This window comes from Grammomys surdaster, unplaced genomic scaffold, assembly GCF_004785775.1.
Source record: "Grammomys surdaster isolate TR1022 unplaced genomic scaffold, NIH_TR_1.0 97, whole genome shotgun sequence".
Taxonomy (NCBI): domain Eukaryota; kingdom Metazoa; phylum Chordata; class Mammalia; order Rodentia; family Muridae; genus Grammomys; species Grammomys surdaster.
In genome coordinates, this window is record NW_021604576.1 from 13,168,595 (window position 1) to 13,183,396 (window position 14,802).

A 14,802-nucleotide genomic window follows, 5' to 3' on the forward strand; every position below is an offset into this window, starting at 1 on the left:
GGAACAGAGGCTTGAGCAACAGTCAGGTGACCAAGGTTACCTGACAAACTTGTCCTTGGTGCAGGAAGGATAATCCTGAGGCCAAGGTTACTTGACTGAAACTTGTCCTTGGTACAAAAAAGGATAATCCTTGGGCCAGGCCTCAGGATATAGGCCAAGATTAAAAACATTTACATTTAAATTAAGGCTATACACAGAGTGGGCAAGGCAGGAGCTTGGATTTCAGACATTCCTTTTGTCCTGACCTGCCCCTAGAAAGGTGTTTTCTAGAATTTGTTTATTGCCTTGCTTGTTCCTTAGGGAGGTGTCAGCCTCAGACTCAAAAGAAATTCAAAACAGCTTATGGGCCAGGAGTTAAAGATAATGAAAAGTTAAACATTTAAATCTCTCAGTGTATATTATTCATTGTATATTTTGTTAGCTGATCTCTCTAAAGGAGTTTTTCTGTACGCCTTTGCCCTAATACAATGAGCTTTAAATTTTAGAGTGCTTATCACTCCAGAAAAGATTAAAAGACAATATCTTTTCAGTATTTGGGAACTTAGTTATATCTTAAACAGATTGTGACACAGAAAATTCCAATAAGAATGGATAATTGGGGCTAGAGAGATGGTTCCGCCGTTAAAGGCTGGGCTCACAACTACAAATATTAAGAGTTCAATTCCCAGCAACCACATGGTGGCTCACAACCATTTGTAGTGAGATTTAGTGCCATCTTCTGGCTTGCAGGTGTACATACAAAACATGGTTTACTTTTAATGATTCTCAAAATTTGTTAACAGATATTAATTGGCTAAAACCTCATCTTCAGCTTACCATAGAAGAACGTAAACCTCTGTTGGATATTCTCAAGGGAGATGCAAGTCCTAATTCCCCCAGACAGTTAACTGATGAGGGATAGATAAGCACTTTTACCCTCAATATTTTAAATCTGGACAGTCAAGGCCACACAGCAGCTGACTGTCACTGTTTAGAGCCTGACAGGCCAAAAGAGATGGTCAAATTGAAGGACATCTTGACCGGACAATGGAAAGGCCTGGATCCTATTTTATTAAGAGCCAGGGGAGCGGTTTGTGTTTTTCCCCAGGAAGAAGACAATCCATTTTGGCTACCAGAGCGACTGACTCGACGACTCGCGATATTAGAAGATTACACCCAGGTGGACCCTCCAAACTCTGATGACAGCCCTTGTGCTGATCCAAGGGATACAGGTTCCTAGTATATCGGGGGAACAACGATGGACCATATTATCTGCCTTTCCAAAACCCATACCAGTCAGACATAATGTAGCTAATCTGTCCAGGAAATTGTTTCAATATCTTGCAGGAAATTGGTCAGAAAGCTTCGATGAGACACTCAAAAAATTGAGAGCGGCTGTGGTGGACATCAACTTGACGCTCGTGGATCTGTCCCTGACTGAGGGACTCTCCTCCTGGATTTCTTCAGCTTTCTTTTTCTTTTCTTTTTTTTTTTTTAAGTGGGTGGGAGTAGGCCTGTTTGGTACACCCTATGTTGCGGATTAGTGTTCATGCTTTGGTTGGTTTGCAAACTCAGAGCCCAACAAAATCGTGACAAGGCTATTATTGCCCAGGCGCTTGTGCCCATAGAACTAGGGGCTTCCCCTGCAGTGTGGCTATCACTGCTTCAAAAATAAGTAGTCTCCCCCTCACTAGTGGTGGTGCTAAATGTTGGGCCGTCAGCTGTTGCACCCCAAAGGATTTGCCCATTGCACTTGGTCAGTGAGGAGTCTTGGCCTGGCTGGTCCTTGTCTGTGTAGCTGTAGTACCTGAATTTTGAGGCAAACAGCCCTTGCACCCCTAGGAGATGACTCCATTGCACAGGGATGGGTGTTTGCATCTCTTTCTGTTTCCCTTAGCCCTTGCACCCAGAGGACTTGCTTCCATTGCACCTGGTAGGGTAAGGGAGACTGTCTTAAACTATTAGTCCTTGATCGCTTATTCCCCCATGATGGAATTTGCTTGATCGGGCTTGAGTTTGAGTCATGATTGGTACCACGCTAGACAGGCCAAGGACAGCCAGATGGACAGCTCCATCTTTTCGTCTCCAGGCCAGCTGCCATTGGTCCCAATGACAGGAAATAGGCAGACGCCACATGCCAGATATACACCATGAGGACAACTGGGGAATTGATGGCAAACCAACCCCATGATGGGATTAGCGAGTGGCAATGACCTGGGCGTGGGTATATCCCTCGTAGCCTAAGACAGGGTGGCTCACCTTTCCTCGGTGTTAGCCCTATTGGTGCTGGGTGTGGAGAAACGTCAGCTAGCCTAAGACATGGGACATTGACCAGTGCCTGTTTAACAAAACAAAAGGAGATAGCCAGTAGACAGATTCCTCAGCCGGTGTACCCCAAGGGCTTTTGGTAAAGACACCCTATGAAGTCTCAAACACATCTATACGCAGTCCCTGCCCATTAAGGTGTTCGTTCCACAGATAGTAGGTCTGGTAAGTCAATATCAGAGCAGACGGATAAGCCTCGGCCACATAAGACAGGGCAGCCCCGGGTGGGGAGGCTGACCCAGTGACAGGTAAGAGTTTGAGCACCACCCTCCAAAGAGACTCAGACCCGCCGTGAGACCCCCAAATATGGGAGTTACAAAACCTTCCCAGGGATCTCTACTACCACCCTCTGCAATAAAACAAAAAAGATGTAGGAAGCCGCGGCTTGCGCTGGCAAAATCCGCCATTGCAACATGGCGCTGGCATCCGGTGCTCTTCTAGTAAACAAGTAACCTGCGCATGTGCTATGGTAAAAGCGGGCCAAAGTCAAAGCCCATCCCACGGAGTTTTGGCGCCCAACGAGTAAGCAGCCAATCAGAGGTGAATACACCGCTCCAAGGGTATATAAACAGTGCTTTTTCCGGGCCTGGGGTCTTCCACCATTTTGTTTTGGAATAAACGTTTTGCTGCGGAAGTATCCTGATGTGTGTCCGCGTGCGTTCTTGCTGGCGAGACGATTACACGCGCGTCACATATATTAAAATACAGGCTTACAGTTTCCCTTTGATAAAATAAATTATAAATGAGTCATGACTTGTGTGATGGCTATTTTTGGTTATCAACTTGATATGGTACTAACTAGATTCCAAAACTGTGAGGTTGCAAAGGGATGGTTTGGTCTCCCTGATAGAGCACTGGGTTTGAGATAGCCAGAGACCCAACAGGGATGTAGCCTGTGAGGGACAGCACTTATCTCCCCATGCTCTCGGATTCCATACCCCTCCCACATGCAACCTACATCTCCATTAACCTGCACCTTACAGACTTGTTTGGTTCAAAGTAGCTTCTCCGAGAGAGGTTTTGCAGCATCATCTACAGCTACAGGTAGAGGGAATGACTAACAGGCTTCCGCCCCGAGATATTTCCATATTCATGAGTTATCTAAAGGCCAGGGGGCATAGTTAATTAAGTCACTCCTTTTCCCACCTCATCTTCTTCCTCCCCTATTTAATTCAGCTCCCCCTGGCTTTTACAGGGGACCCGCACACATATACGCAACTACCACTCCATGAACAATAAGCTTTTAAACCCATGGACTCCACGTGTCTTCTGGGGTCTGCTGTCACCATAGCTTCCAGCCTTTGGAACCATGGACTTTCTCATGTATGTGGGACCTCCAGGCATGGAAAGCCCCACCGGTCTCCGTGGTTCTGGGACACCGAGTGGGCCCAGGGCAGGCACTGTTCATGTTCTTTCCCACACAAAACTGCAGATTATCAGTGAGGAATTTTTGCTTAATTTGAAGTGGGAAGACAAACACTTGTAATTTGAATACTCAGAAGTGTTAAAACATCTTTAATCTTGGCCATGTGTTTTTCTGAAAGCCTATATAAGACAAGCCTAGCCCTCAAGAGAGATTTGAGGCCCCAGGAAGTGGGGAAGACTGGTGGACAGGGATCTCCTCTTGGAGAGAGGGGGGAGGAGGAGTATGATGAAGAACTGTGGGAGGCAGAAAAGGAGGGGTAATGACTGGATTGTAAAAATAAAAGTAAAATAAAAGGAATAAAAATTGATGATGATTGTGATGATGATAATAATAAAACCTACAGGGATATTAAAAAACAAACCAAAAGAAAAAAGATTTTGCTCTTTGCCTGTTTGTTATATGCTTGGTGGCATGGCTATTCTTTTACTTGCATTAGAGCTTACTTCTCTGGGATTCTAGCATTTACTGAAGACCAGCTGAGTCATCCAGCCTCGTTCATGGCTTCTTCTGGATTTTGGATTATACACTCATAACAAGCCATTGTTGAATTACTTGGACCACAGCATGCAAGTTATTCTAATAAATTGATTTTATGTTTGCTTGTGTGCCCATGTGAGAGTGCATGTGTATGTGTATATATTCATCATCTAAGTACTGTTACTCTAAATAACCCTGACAAATACAGATTTTGGTGCCACAAGTAGTTTCAGTTTTATTAAAAGTATAAGGATGAATCATTTAAGTATCTAGACAGGCTTTCTAATTTAGTAATCTATAGTTACTAAGCACGTTGAAGCTTGTTCTGAGACCTCAGATGGTATCAAATACCCACAGTGTGATTAAATTTACAAACTTAAGGTGAGAAATAGATGTGATTATCCTGATTCACCAATTACTAGTGGCAGTGATTTTTTTTTTTTTGATCTCTATGTAACACTTTTGAGTGTTTGTGGTAAAATGAGGAAATTGATGATGCTGGACTATTGTTCTTAGCATCTGTGGATAAATTGTGAAAAATAGGGAGGGTCTCTGTGATAAAATTCATCAACTACTATTATCTTAGAATATGATGAAAGACAATGATCAACTTAGTGTTGAATCTGACTGGCTCCTAATGTGCATAACTAGTCTAGAGTTGTCTAAGTGTTCCCTGGAAGAAATTCTTCCCTACAAAAGCCACAGATCTCAAGTCACGGAAAGTCAAAGTAAAGCCCTCATTACTAGTTCTGTTGAATGACAGCAAATTTTATGTCCTTGTCTCAGAGGTTGCTTGCTGTTAATATAAAGTCAATAATTGATCAAGAATGAGATCTTGTTACATAGAATGAGTATGTGTGTTTGTGCAAGGACCCTATTGAAGGTGACAACTTTGAACACTTAGATTCTCAAGAGTTTATTTTACCTGAAGAATTAGTCATTCTAATCTTAGCCCCACCCCTTGAAATATTGTATTTTTCTTCTTTGACTAAGTAAATTAATCTTTCGTTGTCTGCTAAGCTAGCAGTGACTTTCTCTGGAGGAAATCCCAGAAAAGTCAATACAAATGACTCTCAGGAGCCACCAATAGTTTTTGGTAGATGTCTAATCAGACTTAAGGCAAAGTAGGTTCCTAGAGGGGAATTAGAAAGTGTAGTCTATGAGGAGGTGTCCTACATGACTAAAGAATTTAATGAGTTTGCTAATTCATTCAAGCAGAAGCCTGAGGAATCTGTGGAAGAATGGATTTGAAAGGTGTGAGATAATACTGGACTGAACATACAACTAGATCAGCATGAAAGTTTAAAGAACCTAGATTTAATATAGAAGCTCATGCAGTTGAAAGCGTGTGTCAAAAGTTTTAATTGTTGACAAAATCTTTTGTCCAAAGATAATTTACTACAAAATAATTTGTTGGTGCCTGATATCTCTTGGCTTAGTGTTCATGAAGTGCTTTTAAGGTTCAAGAAAATTGTAATGACAGAGTGAGTTTCCTGTATAACGCCTAATCCTCAAGAATAGGAAGGCCTAAAACCACATCCTTCACTTATCCCATAAGACACAAAAGGGTGGGAAGGGCACCAGCATATCTGAAAAAGTTTTATTGTTGCTCATTTTCTTGTGCCAGATATTAGATTTGAAGAAACTGATACTCATTTTGATGAACAGAATGCACTGGGTTTAATTGCTTCTCTTACTATTGGGGGCAAGCTGGCAGTACTGAATCACCAAAGGGATGGTGATCATAATTATCATAATGGTCATTGTGGACAAAGCAGTACTCAAAATGGCCTCACCCATAATGGTCAGCACAAGCAAAGTGAACTTTATAGTAGCATAACTCATATTGACCTTTGGTTCTGGCTAAACTATCATGGTGGTTCATGTATGAAATACATAAGAAGCCTCCTGGAATTTACTCTGATTTTACTTGTACTCTGTATAAGTGGAAAATTTTTCAAATAAATGAAAGGAAAGACTACACACTGGATCATTGCAAAAGTCCATGTATAATTTCCCAAATGTGAGAAAGTTTGCAAACCCAGAACCTTTTGACTTAAGGGAAGTGCAGGCTCGCCTGCAGAAAGACCTAAGTAAAATACTTTAGAAGGTTTTTAAGATTAATTTGTTCACAAGGAGATAAGTATGGATCAATTTACATTCTTCAACAAGCTGCTCACCAGCTGAACCAGCACCATTTGTTGAAAATACTGTATTTTTTTCGACTGTATGGCTTTGGTTCCTTTGACAAAGACCAAATGACCAAAGGTGTATGGGTTTATTTCTGAGTCTTCAATTCTATTCCATTGATTTATCTGCCTGTCTCTGTACCAATACCATGCCGTTTTTATCACTATTGATCTCTAGTACAGCTTGAGGTCAGGGATGGTGAATCCCCCAGAAGTTCTTTTATTGTTGAGAATGGTTTTTGATATCCTGTGTTTTTGTTACTCCATATTAATTTGAGAATCACTCTTTCTATCTCTCTGAAGAATTGATTTGGAGTTTTGATGAGGATTGCATTGAATCTGTAGGTTGCCTTTTACTATGATAATTATGTATAGGGTTCTGCTTGTGTGTATGCCTAAATGCCAGAAGAGGACACCATATCATATAATAGATGGTTATGAGCCACCATGTAGTTGCTGGAAATTGACCTCAGGAAGTATGAATGAGCAACCAGTGCTCTTAAACTCTGAGCTATCTCTCTCTGCCCCCACCTAAAAATTTTTGCTATAAATCTTCCTCCCTTTCTTTCCTAGAGGGATCTATAGCCATTTACAAGGTTACTTGTACAGGGAGGGAATAGAAGCAACCTGATATTCCATATTCTGTTGGATGGTGGTTCTTAGATGAAGCTGATTCTGAGAGAACCCTAGAAACATTGTGTTCCTTTATTTAAAATAATGGTCAGAGGCTTATGGAGGTCAGTCTATTTATAGAGTTTTGGCAGAAGTATGACTCATAGTATATTGAGTAGGTCTGCGAACATATCCTTTGAACTTTTCTCAGTCCCAGAATGTATAATTGGAATAGATATACATAGAAGTTGGAAGTATTATCCTGTTGGTCCCTGATCTGCAAAATGGGGGCTATCATGGTTAGAAAGGATAAGTGAGTATCCTTGGCTTTGGAAAATAGTAAATCAAAACTAAGATAACAACCCTGGATGAATAGCTGAAAGTAGGGTCACTGGCAAGGATTTGAAAGATGAAGTGGTTGTAGTTCCAAACACATTCTTTTTAAAGTCTTTTATCTGGTCAGTACAGAAGACAAATGGATGATGGAAAATGGCAGTTACTACTGAAAACTCGATTAAGTAGTGCCTCTGATTTCAGCTACCATGCCAGAGGTGATATCCTTGTTTGAGCATATTAACATTTCTCTAGTTAATGCAACTATTGATATAGCAAATATCGTTTTCTCTGTACCTGTTCTTAAGGACCAGTGGAAGTAATTTGCTCTCAACTGGCAAGGGCAGTAATACACTTTTATAGTTTTACCTCAAAGATTTATTAACTCTTTGGCTCTGTGTCATAACATATTTAGAAGGGATCCCAATCCTCTACGTCTCTTTCACAAAATATCACATGTGCAAGCTATATTCACGACATTATCCTGATTGATTGAACCAAGCAGGCAGGATGCCATAACTTCTTTGAACTCCTTGACAGTACATATATACATCAGAGGATGGGAAATAAGTTGAAACGAAATTCAAGTTAGTAGTAAAATACAATGGTGTGGGGCATGCTGATATTCCTTCTAAAGTAAAGGATACGGTATTCCACCTGGCTCCTCCCTCTACCAAAAAAGAAACAGCACATTTAGTGAGCCTTTTTGAATTCTAGGGACAAACAGAATATTCCTCACATGAGTGTGTTACTCTAGCCCATAAAAACAAGTGAATTGTAATGATCATAGCTTTGTGTGAGGTTTTGGAAGAGGAAAAGTCTCTTTGCCAAAACCAGGCTGCTGTGCAGGCTGCTCTACCATATGATTTAGCAGACTCCATGTTGCTTGAGATGTCACTGGCAGATATCAATGCCATTTAAAGCCTTTTGCAGCCCTCTATTTGTGAATCACAGGCAGCATCTTTGGGATTTTGGAGAAAGGCTTTACTATCATTTCAATACAACTCTTCTCCCTTGCAAAAAAAGCTGTTGACCTGTTCTTGGGTCTTAGTGGAAACTGAATGAATGAAAATGAGCCATTGAATTACCATTGATTGTGGGATGCCTATGATGAGCTGGGTGTTATCTGTCCCTCTAATTTATGTTATGCATAGAAGCAATTTATTTTCAAATGGAAATGGTATATGCATGATTGGGCCCAAGCAAGTACTGAAGGCACAAGCAACTTATATGTAGAAGCTGTCCAAATACTGCCTGCTGCTAAGCATGCAACTATACCCTCATGGAATGTAACCTACAGGGCCAACATTAATATTGGTTCTGCATGTTATATAGGTAAGACTCAGAATTGGATAACTGAAGCATTGCAACCTCTTTAAGAGAAGGAAAATCTCTACAGTAGCCAGAACTATAGGTGGTACTTGTGGCCATATATTTTGTATAGTAGGATAAAATGGCAGATATGTAGTTGTTCACTGAATAATGGGCTGTAGCCAATGATTTGGATGGATGATCAGAAATTTGGAAAGCATAGGATTGGAAAATTGGTGAGAAAGATATCCGGGGAAGAAGTATGCCAATAGATCTTTCAAAATGGGTGAAGGATGTGATGATACTAATGTCCTTTGTAAGTGTTCATAAAAAGGTGGGTTCAGATGATGAGAAGCTTAATACTAAATTTGATAATGTTATCCATTTTGTGGACAGTAAGCTTCTTTCCTCAACCATTCCTGCAATTGCTCAATTAGCTTGGGAACAAAGTGTCCAAGGTGGCAGAAATGGAGATTACACTTGGGCTGTAAAACATGGACTTCTCTTCTCCAGGGCTGACCTGGCTACATCTGCTGGTGATTGCTAGATCTGGCAATAGCAGAGACCAAAACTGAATTCCAGATATGGCTTCATTCCCTGAAATAACAAGTCAGTCACATAGTGGCATGGTAACTACATTCATTGAAGGACTTCCTCTATAAAAGAAAAATACTTTGTCTTTATGATAAATCTTTATGATTTAATCTTTAGATGATTAGACTTGTTATGAATTTTCCATTCCTACGTCCAATGCTTCTGCCCATAGAACCATCTGTGGACTTAGAAAATACCTTATCCATTATCACATTATTCTTAGTGTTGCATCTGACAAAGGATCTCATTTTATAGCCAGAGAAGTGTGACAGTGGTCCCAAGAATCCACTGGTAATACCGTATTCCCTACCATCCTGAAGCATCTGTTCTGATAGAAATATTGGATGGCCGTTTGAAGACATAGTAACAATGCTTATTAGGTGGTTTTATCCTGGAGGGCATTTGCAGGGTTCTCCAGAAGGCAGTATATGTTTTGAATCACTTTCTAATATATGTCACAGTTCCTCTGATAGACAGGACCTTCAGGTAAAAATTAAGATTAAAAACAGAAAATAGTTCCATTTAATATCACCCAGAGTGCCCCACTAGAAAAATTTTGCTTCCTGTTCCATGACTGTTAGTTCTTCCTGTGAATAAGTTTTGGTTCTAGAATTGGGAGCACTCCTGCAGGGAGTCCCAACAAACATTGAATTGAACTAGAATCTCAGACTTCCCACTGAAACCATAGGCTTCTGATTTCCTTAAACCAACAGATTAAAAAAAATAATGGATCCAGATTACCAAGAGGAATTAATATTGCTTCTCCACAATGAAGGGACAAAGATTGTGTCTAGAGTACAGGCGATACTTTAGGAATTTCTTGGTGCTACCCTGTCCCGTGATTAAACTCAACAGGAAACTACAACAGCCTAAGGATGACAGTACAATGAAAAAGGGAACAGACCAATCATAAATGAAGGCACAGGTCACTCCTCCAGTAAAATGTCCAAGAACTGCAGTGGTTTTTGTCACTTCTTCAGGATTTGAGCAGGTACTGAAGACCAGCAGAGGTATCAAGTAGGACGAACTGAGCATTTTCTGAATTCTTAGACTTTCATTTCAAGTCCAGTCATTGTGGATTATGTGGACTACAGTCTTTAAATGATTTAAATATGTACTAAAATAAACAATACAAGTTAAAATAAGGACCACATTTTACATGAATGTTTTTAAGTAATTAATATCTTAAGCTTAAAAAACTCTACCAGTTTTCAGGTAGCTCATGATTAACAAAACAGAATATAAGGGGTCATTAATGGATTGAAAGGGTAAAATAAAGTTATGGCTGATGTGAATGATGAAATGAAAAATGAAGAAGGAGACTCTAATTGGTGATGGAGAAGAAGGTCAATATAGAAGTGGAGGGGAGGAGTAAATAACACTAACAGTGCTTGACAAAACCCCAAGAAATGATTATATTTTTCACCTAAAATTATATATAATATTCTCTCTATGTATTATATCATTATTTATCCCAGTTCTTTTTAGGCTGGAGGTAATACACATCATTCACAAAATGATATACGTAATTGTTATTGCTTATACTGGCTATCCTTTTGTCAACTTGACACATGTTAGAGTCATCAGAGAGGAGGTAGCTTCAACTGAGAAGATGCCATAAGATCTGGCTCTAGGTAAGAACGTAAGGCATTTTTTAATTAGTGATTTATGGGGGTGGGCACTGCACAGTTTTAGTGGTGTAATAACTCAGCTGATGGTCCTGTGTTCTAAAAGAAAGTAGCCTGAACAAACCAGTAAGCTGCACCCCTTGCTGGCCACTGAGCTAGGTCCTACTTCATAGTTCCTGCCCTAAATAAGTTCCTGTTGTTATTGATTTTGATAATAAACTGCTACCTGAAGCTGTGAGTGAAAAAAAACCACCTTCCCCCCAAAGTTTTATTTGGTCATGGTATCTTATCACAATGGTAAAAACTCATGCTAAATCATTGCTGTTAGTTTACTCTTGAAGGTTAAAAGTAAGTATGTACTGCAGAAGTTACTACATTTATAGGACATGGGATACAAATTATTTGAGCTGAATGTCACTTAAAAGATTCCTTTCTGAAATCCTGAATACACAGTACCAGAAAGTAATATGTAAGCTTCCAAGAGGTGGCATAAATCAGTGGTCATATCACATCTCTGATACCTGTAAATCAAAACAATGACTTCATGATAAGATATTCCTCAATATGGAATAGGAGCCTTCATGACATAGTGGTAAGCAACAGCTTTCCAGTTGGACTTAAAGGCCACTCCACAGAAAGGAACTCATGTCACATACTAGAATCCTGTCCAAATATCAAGGAGTGATAGAACAAGATAATTCCTAACTACTTTCTAAACCATATCCTAATATCCACAGTTAAGTATACCTCATTTAATTACCAGAAAACCTTCTCTAACAACAGAGACCAGAAAAATTTCTGTAAATGAATGTGTATATATAACAATAAAAGAAAAAGAAGTTATCAATTTGATGTATGAGAGAGAAACTTGAAAGAGGTTGTAGGGAGGAAATTGGAAAGGATAAAGATATGTATTTGTGTTTTAAATGTATATTATTATTTAAATAAAGCATTTAAATATGCTTTAGCAACTCAGTTTTACAAAATGAAACACATTTTCATTTTAAGAATTTTTTGAGATTAAAATACAATTATATCATTTCTCCCTTTCAATTCCTCATGCTAAGCCAAGTTGCATATCCTTCCTGTTAGCTTTTGAATTTGGGTGTGTGAATCAAGTAGGTCTAGAAGGCACTGTGATACAAAGGTGAATATGACAACAACATATTTTGAAAACTCAAAACTCTGAAATAACTAAAATTGTGGAAGGGGGAGTAGGGGGAACCATAGAGCTATCCCGGCCTAGGTGCCTTGAGAGTCATGCATCATAGTTTTTTACACTAGAGTCTATGATTTCTTGGCTAGTCTGTGCTGTTCACTTCCTGAGAAATCAAGGCATCCTATCAGGCAGTAAAGTGTTTAGGCAACTTTGTGTTTCTTGTATATACCCTTGGAAATCAAGGAAGCATGAAAGATAGATCAGACAATTGTCTTAGATATTGATCTTTTGTATACCAAATGGCTTGTCGACATCATTGCTTACTGGCAACTACTACTATACTAATCCTGGGAATTGTCACTCTATTCTGGTTCTGTCTGATAAGGGTATAAAAGTATGATTGCTCTCAATAAAATTGTTACTGCCTTTGTCTTGCTGTAGCCCCTCTAACCCAAGCCTAGTTTACTTTCTTGCAGACCATATCAAAAACAAACAAAAAAACAAACAAACAAAACCTGTCTTGACAAGTGACTCTGGGTGGTAACAGGAGATTGGTTCTGTCACTAGGGTTCATTAGAAAAATTTGATTACAGTGTAACTTAAAATTCACTTTGTTGATAGCTGCAGGAGTCCAGTATTATTTAATCAGATCAAAAAGAATGTTCTAAGCTTTTATTTTATAGGGATTGCTTTTAGTTACGTGATTCATTTCTCAGTGGTACAAGCTGTGCAAGCTGTCCCTTTCCCCATGTGACATCTGTCTGGTTCTCCATCCTTTACTTGGTACAGTATCCCACTCTTCATCCATCACAAGAAAGGCTTATGAATATAAATGGTGGGTATTCTGTCATGCAAGAATGTGGAACAGCTAAGCTGCCTAAGTCTATCTCAGTTTCTTCCGAGAGATGATGGATGATGGTCAGGGGTTCAGTTGTCTGAACGTTCACAGTTAGCTGTCACGTGGAATGATCAGTTACTCCATAGGGGCTTCTTCACTGGTGGCTTCACTCTCTTCCTAATGGAACTGCTGGAAGCATCAACATAGAGACAAATCTGGAGATACAGTGCTTTCTATGACCCAGTCCCTGCAGCCACAAGCCACTTCTTCTACTGCATTATGCAGGACCACCAGGGTCATCTCTGATTTGATGTAGGAGGCAGATACACTAGTGTGTAAGTTCTAGGAGTGCAGAGGACATTATAGAAGCCAATTCCCTGACAACATTTACCAACAATCATGTTAGGGTATATATTCAGTGTTCCTTGGTAAAGTGTTGATAAAAAATCTTAGAGCTCTTCTTCTTCAGGATTTGGTTAATGAAATGATGTACAATTCAACTTGAATTGCCAAAAAATAGCAGCTTCTAAAACTAAGGTAGGTTTATGTCCAGTGGCATTGTTTTCAACCGTTCATTTAATAAAAGCTCCGCTTAACCTAACACCACTTAACACTCCTCCTGTTGCCTCTAAATCATACAAATTTGCTGAAATCTCAAGGCTGCTCCTCTCATTTGAAATACTCCCCCAGCAAAGTCTAACCTGGCAACTGAAGGCTTTTTCCGGTGTTCAATTTCCATCCCATAAAGCAGGGCACAGAAATGCAGGCTTGTGAAAGAGATATCGTAGGCAATGGGCACACTGCTCCGAATGCTCCTTCCTCTTCTTACTCACTCTGTCTGTCCTGGTACATCCAAAGTGTTTGCTGTTCACTGTTCATTACCATATTTGATAAATTTGTTGTAGCCACCCATTTTCATACTAATATGCAATTTATTTTGTGGGTGAAAACGAACAATAGTTCACTAAAGGAATTCCACATGCCTTTCTTGTTCCCCAGTACTAGGATAGGGAGAAAGAAAACATGGTAGTTGTGGAATTGTGGAGTTCCCAGCATACAGATATGTAAGGTTCTTAAGTTAAAAATGTATTTGTTCCAATGACTGCAAATCCATGCCTTGTTATGTGTACAGTGTTGTTAAAAATTACATTGTTCATATAGAACTCCACAGACAACTGTACACTCAGGGACCTGCTGAGCAGAAGCCACTCCCACAGCTTCCTCTGCAATACACTATGCTACTTAGATCTCCAACCATAGATGTCACTGACCTCCAACCAGAGACTGAATACCAAGGCAGAAAAGAGAAGAGAATAAACTATCATGTAAGGAACTCAAAGATACTCTACATGCCTTCCGTGAAATGGTGATGCTCAGGAACTTCCCAGTAACAAGTGAGAGCCAGAACAAACAACAGATAACTGGGCAGGGTGGTATGCATGACATGATTTATAGAGTTGCAACTCCGTCATCTGACTGAAAATAGCCCCCAAGTAGGAAAGATGTCCACAGCATTTTCTGCTATCCCAATTAAATAAAATAATAAAAATAAAAAAGGAAGTCATGGCTGGTCCACAAATTAAATTTCCAGTGAACAGCCTAGGTTGGAGAGAAGTCCAACATTGTAAACTTTCTTAGATATCACAAATCTCACCAATTTATATAACTAATACATGTTAATAAAAAATGTTCTTCATGTCTCCCCCCAAAATCCAGTTTGTCTAAGGGCATCTTCCTAGTAATTTAAGTGTTTACTAACATTCTGTCTTCTTCCTCCTGAAATATTTTTTATTTTAGATTTTTCTATTTTCTAATAGTAATTAGTTGCATATCATTAAAATTCTCAAAACTGATGAATTTTCTCTAGAAAACCACAATGAATAATCCCAGAACTTTTATTATTGTAATAATTTGCTTCCTAAAGGTTATAC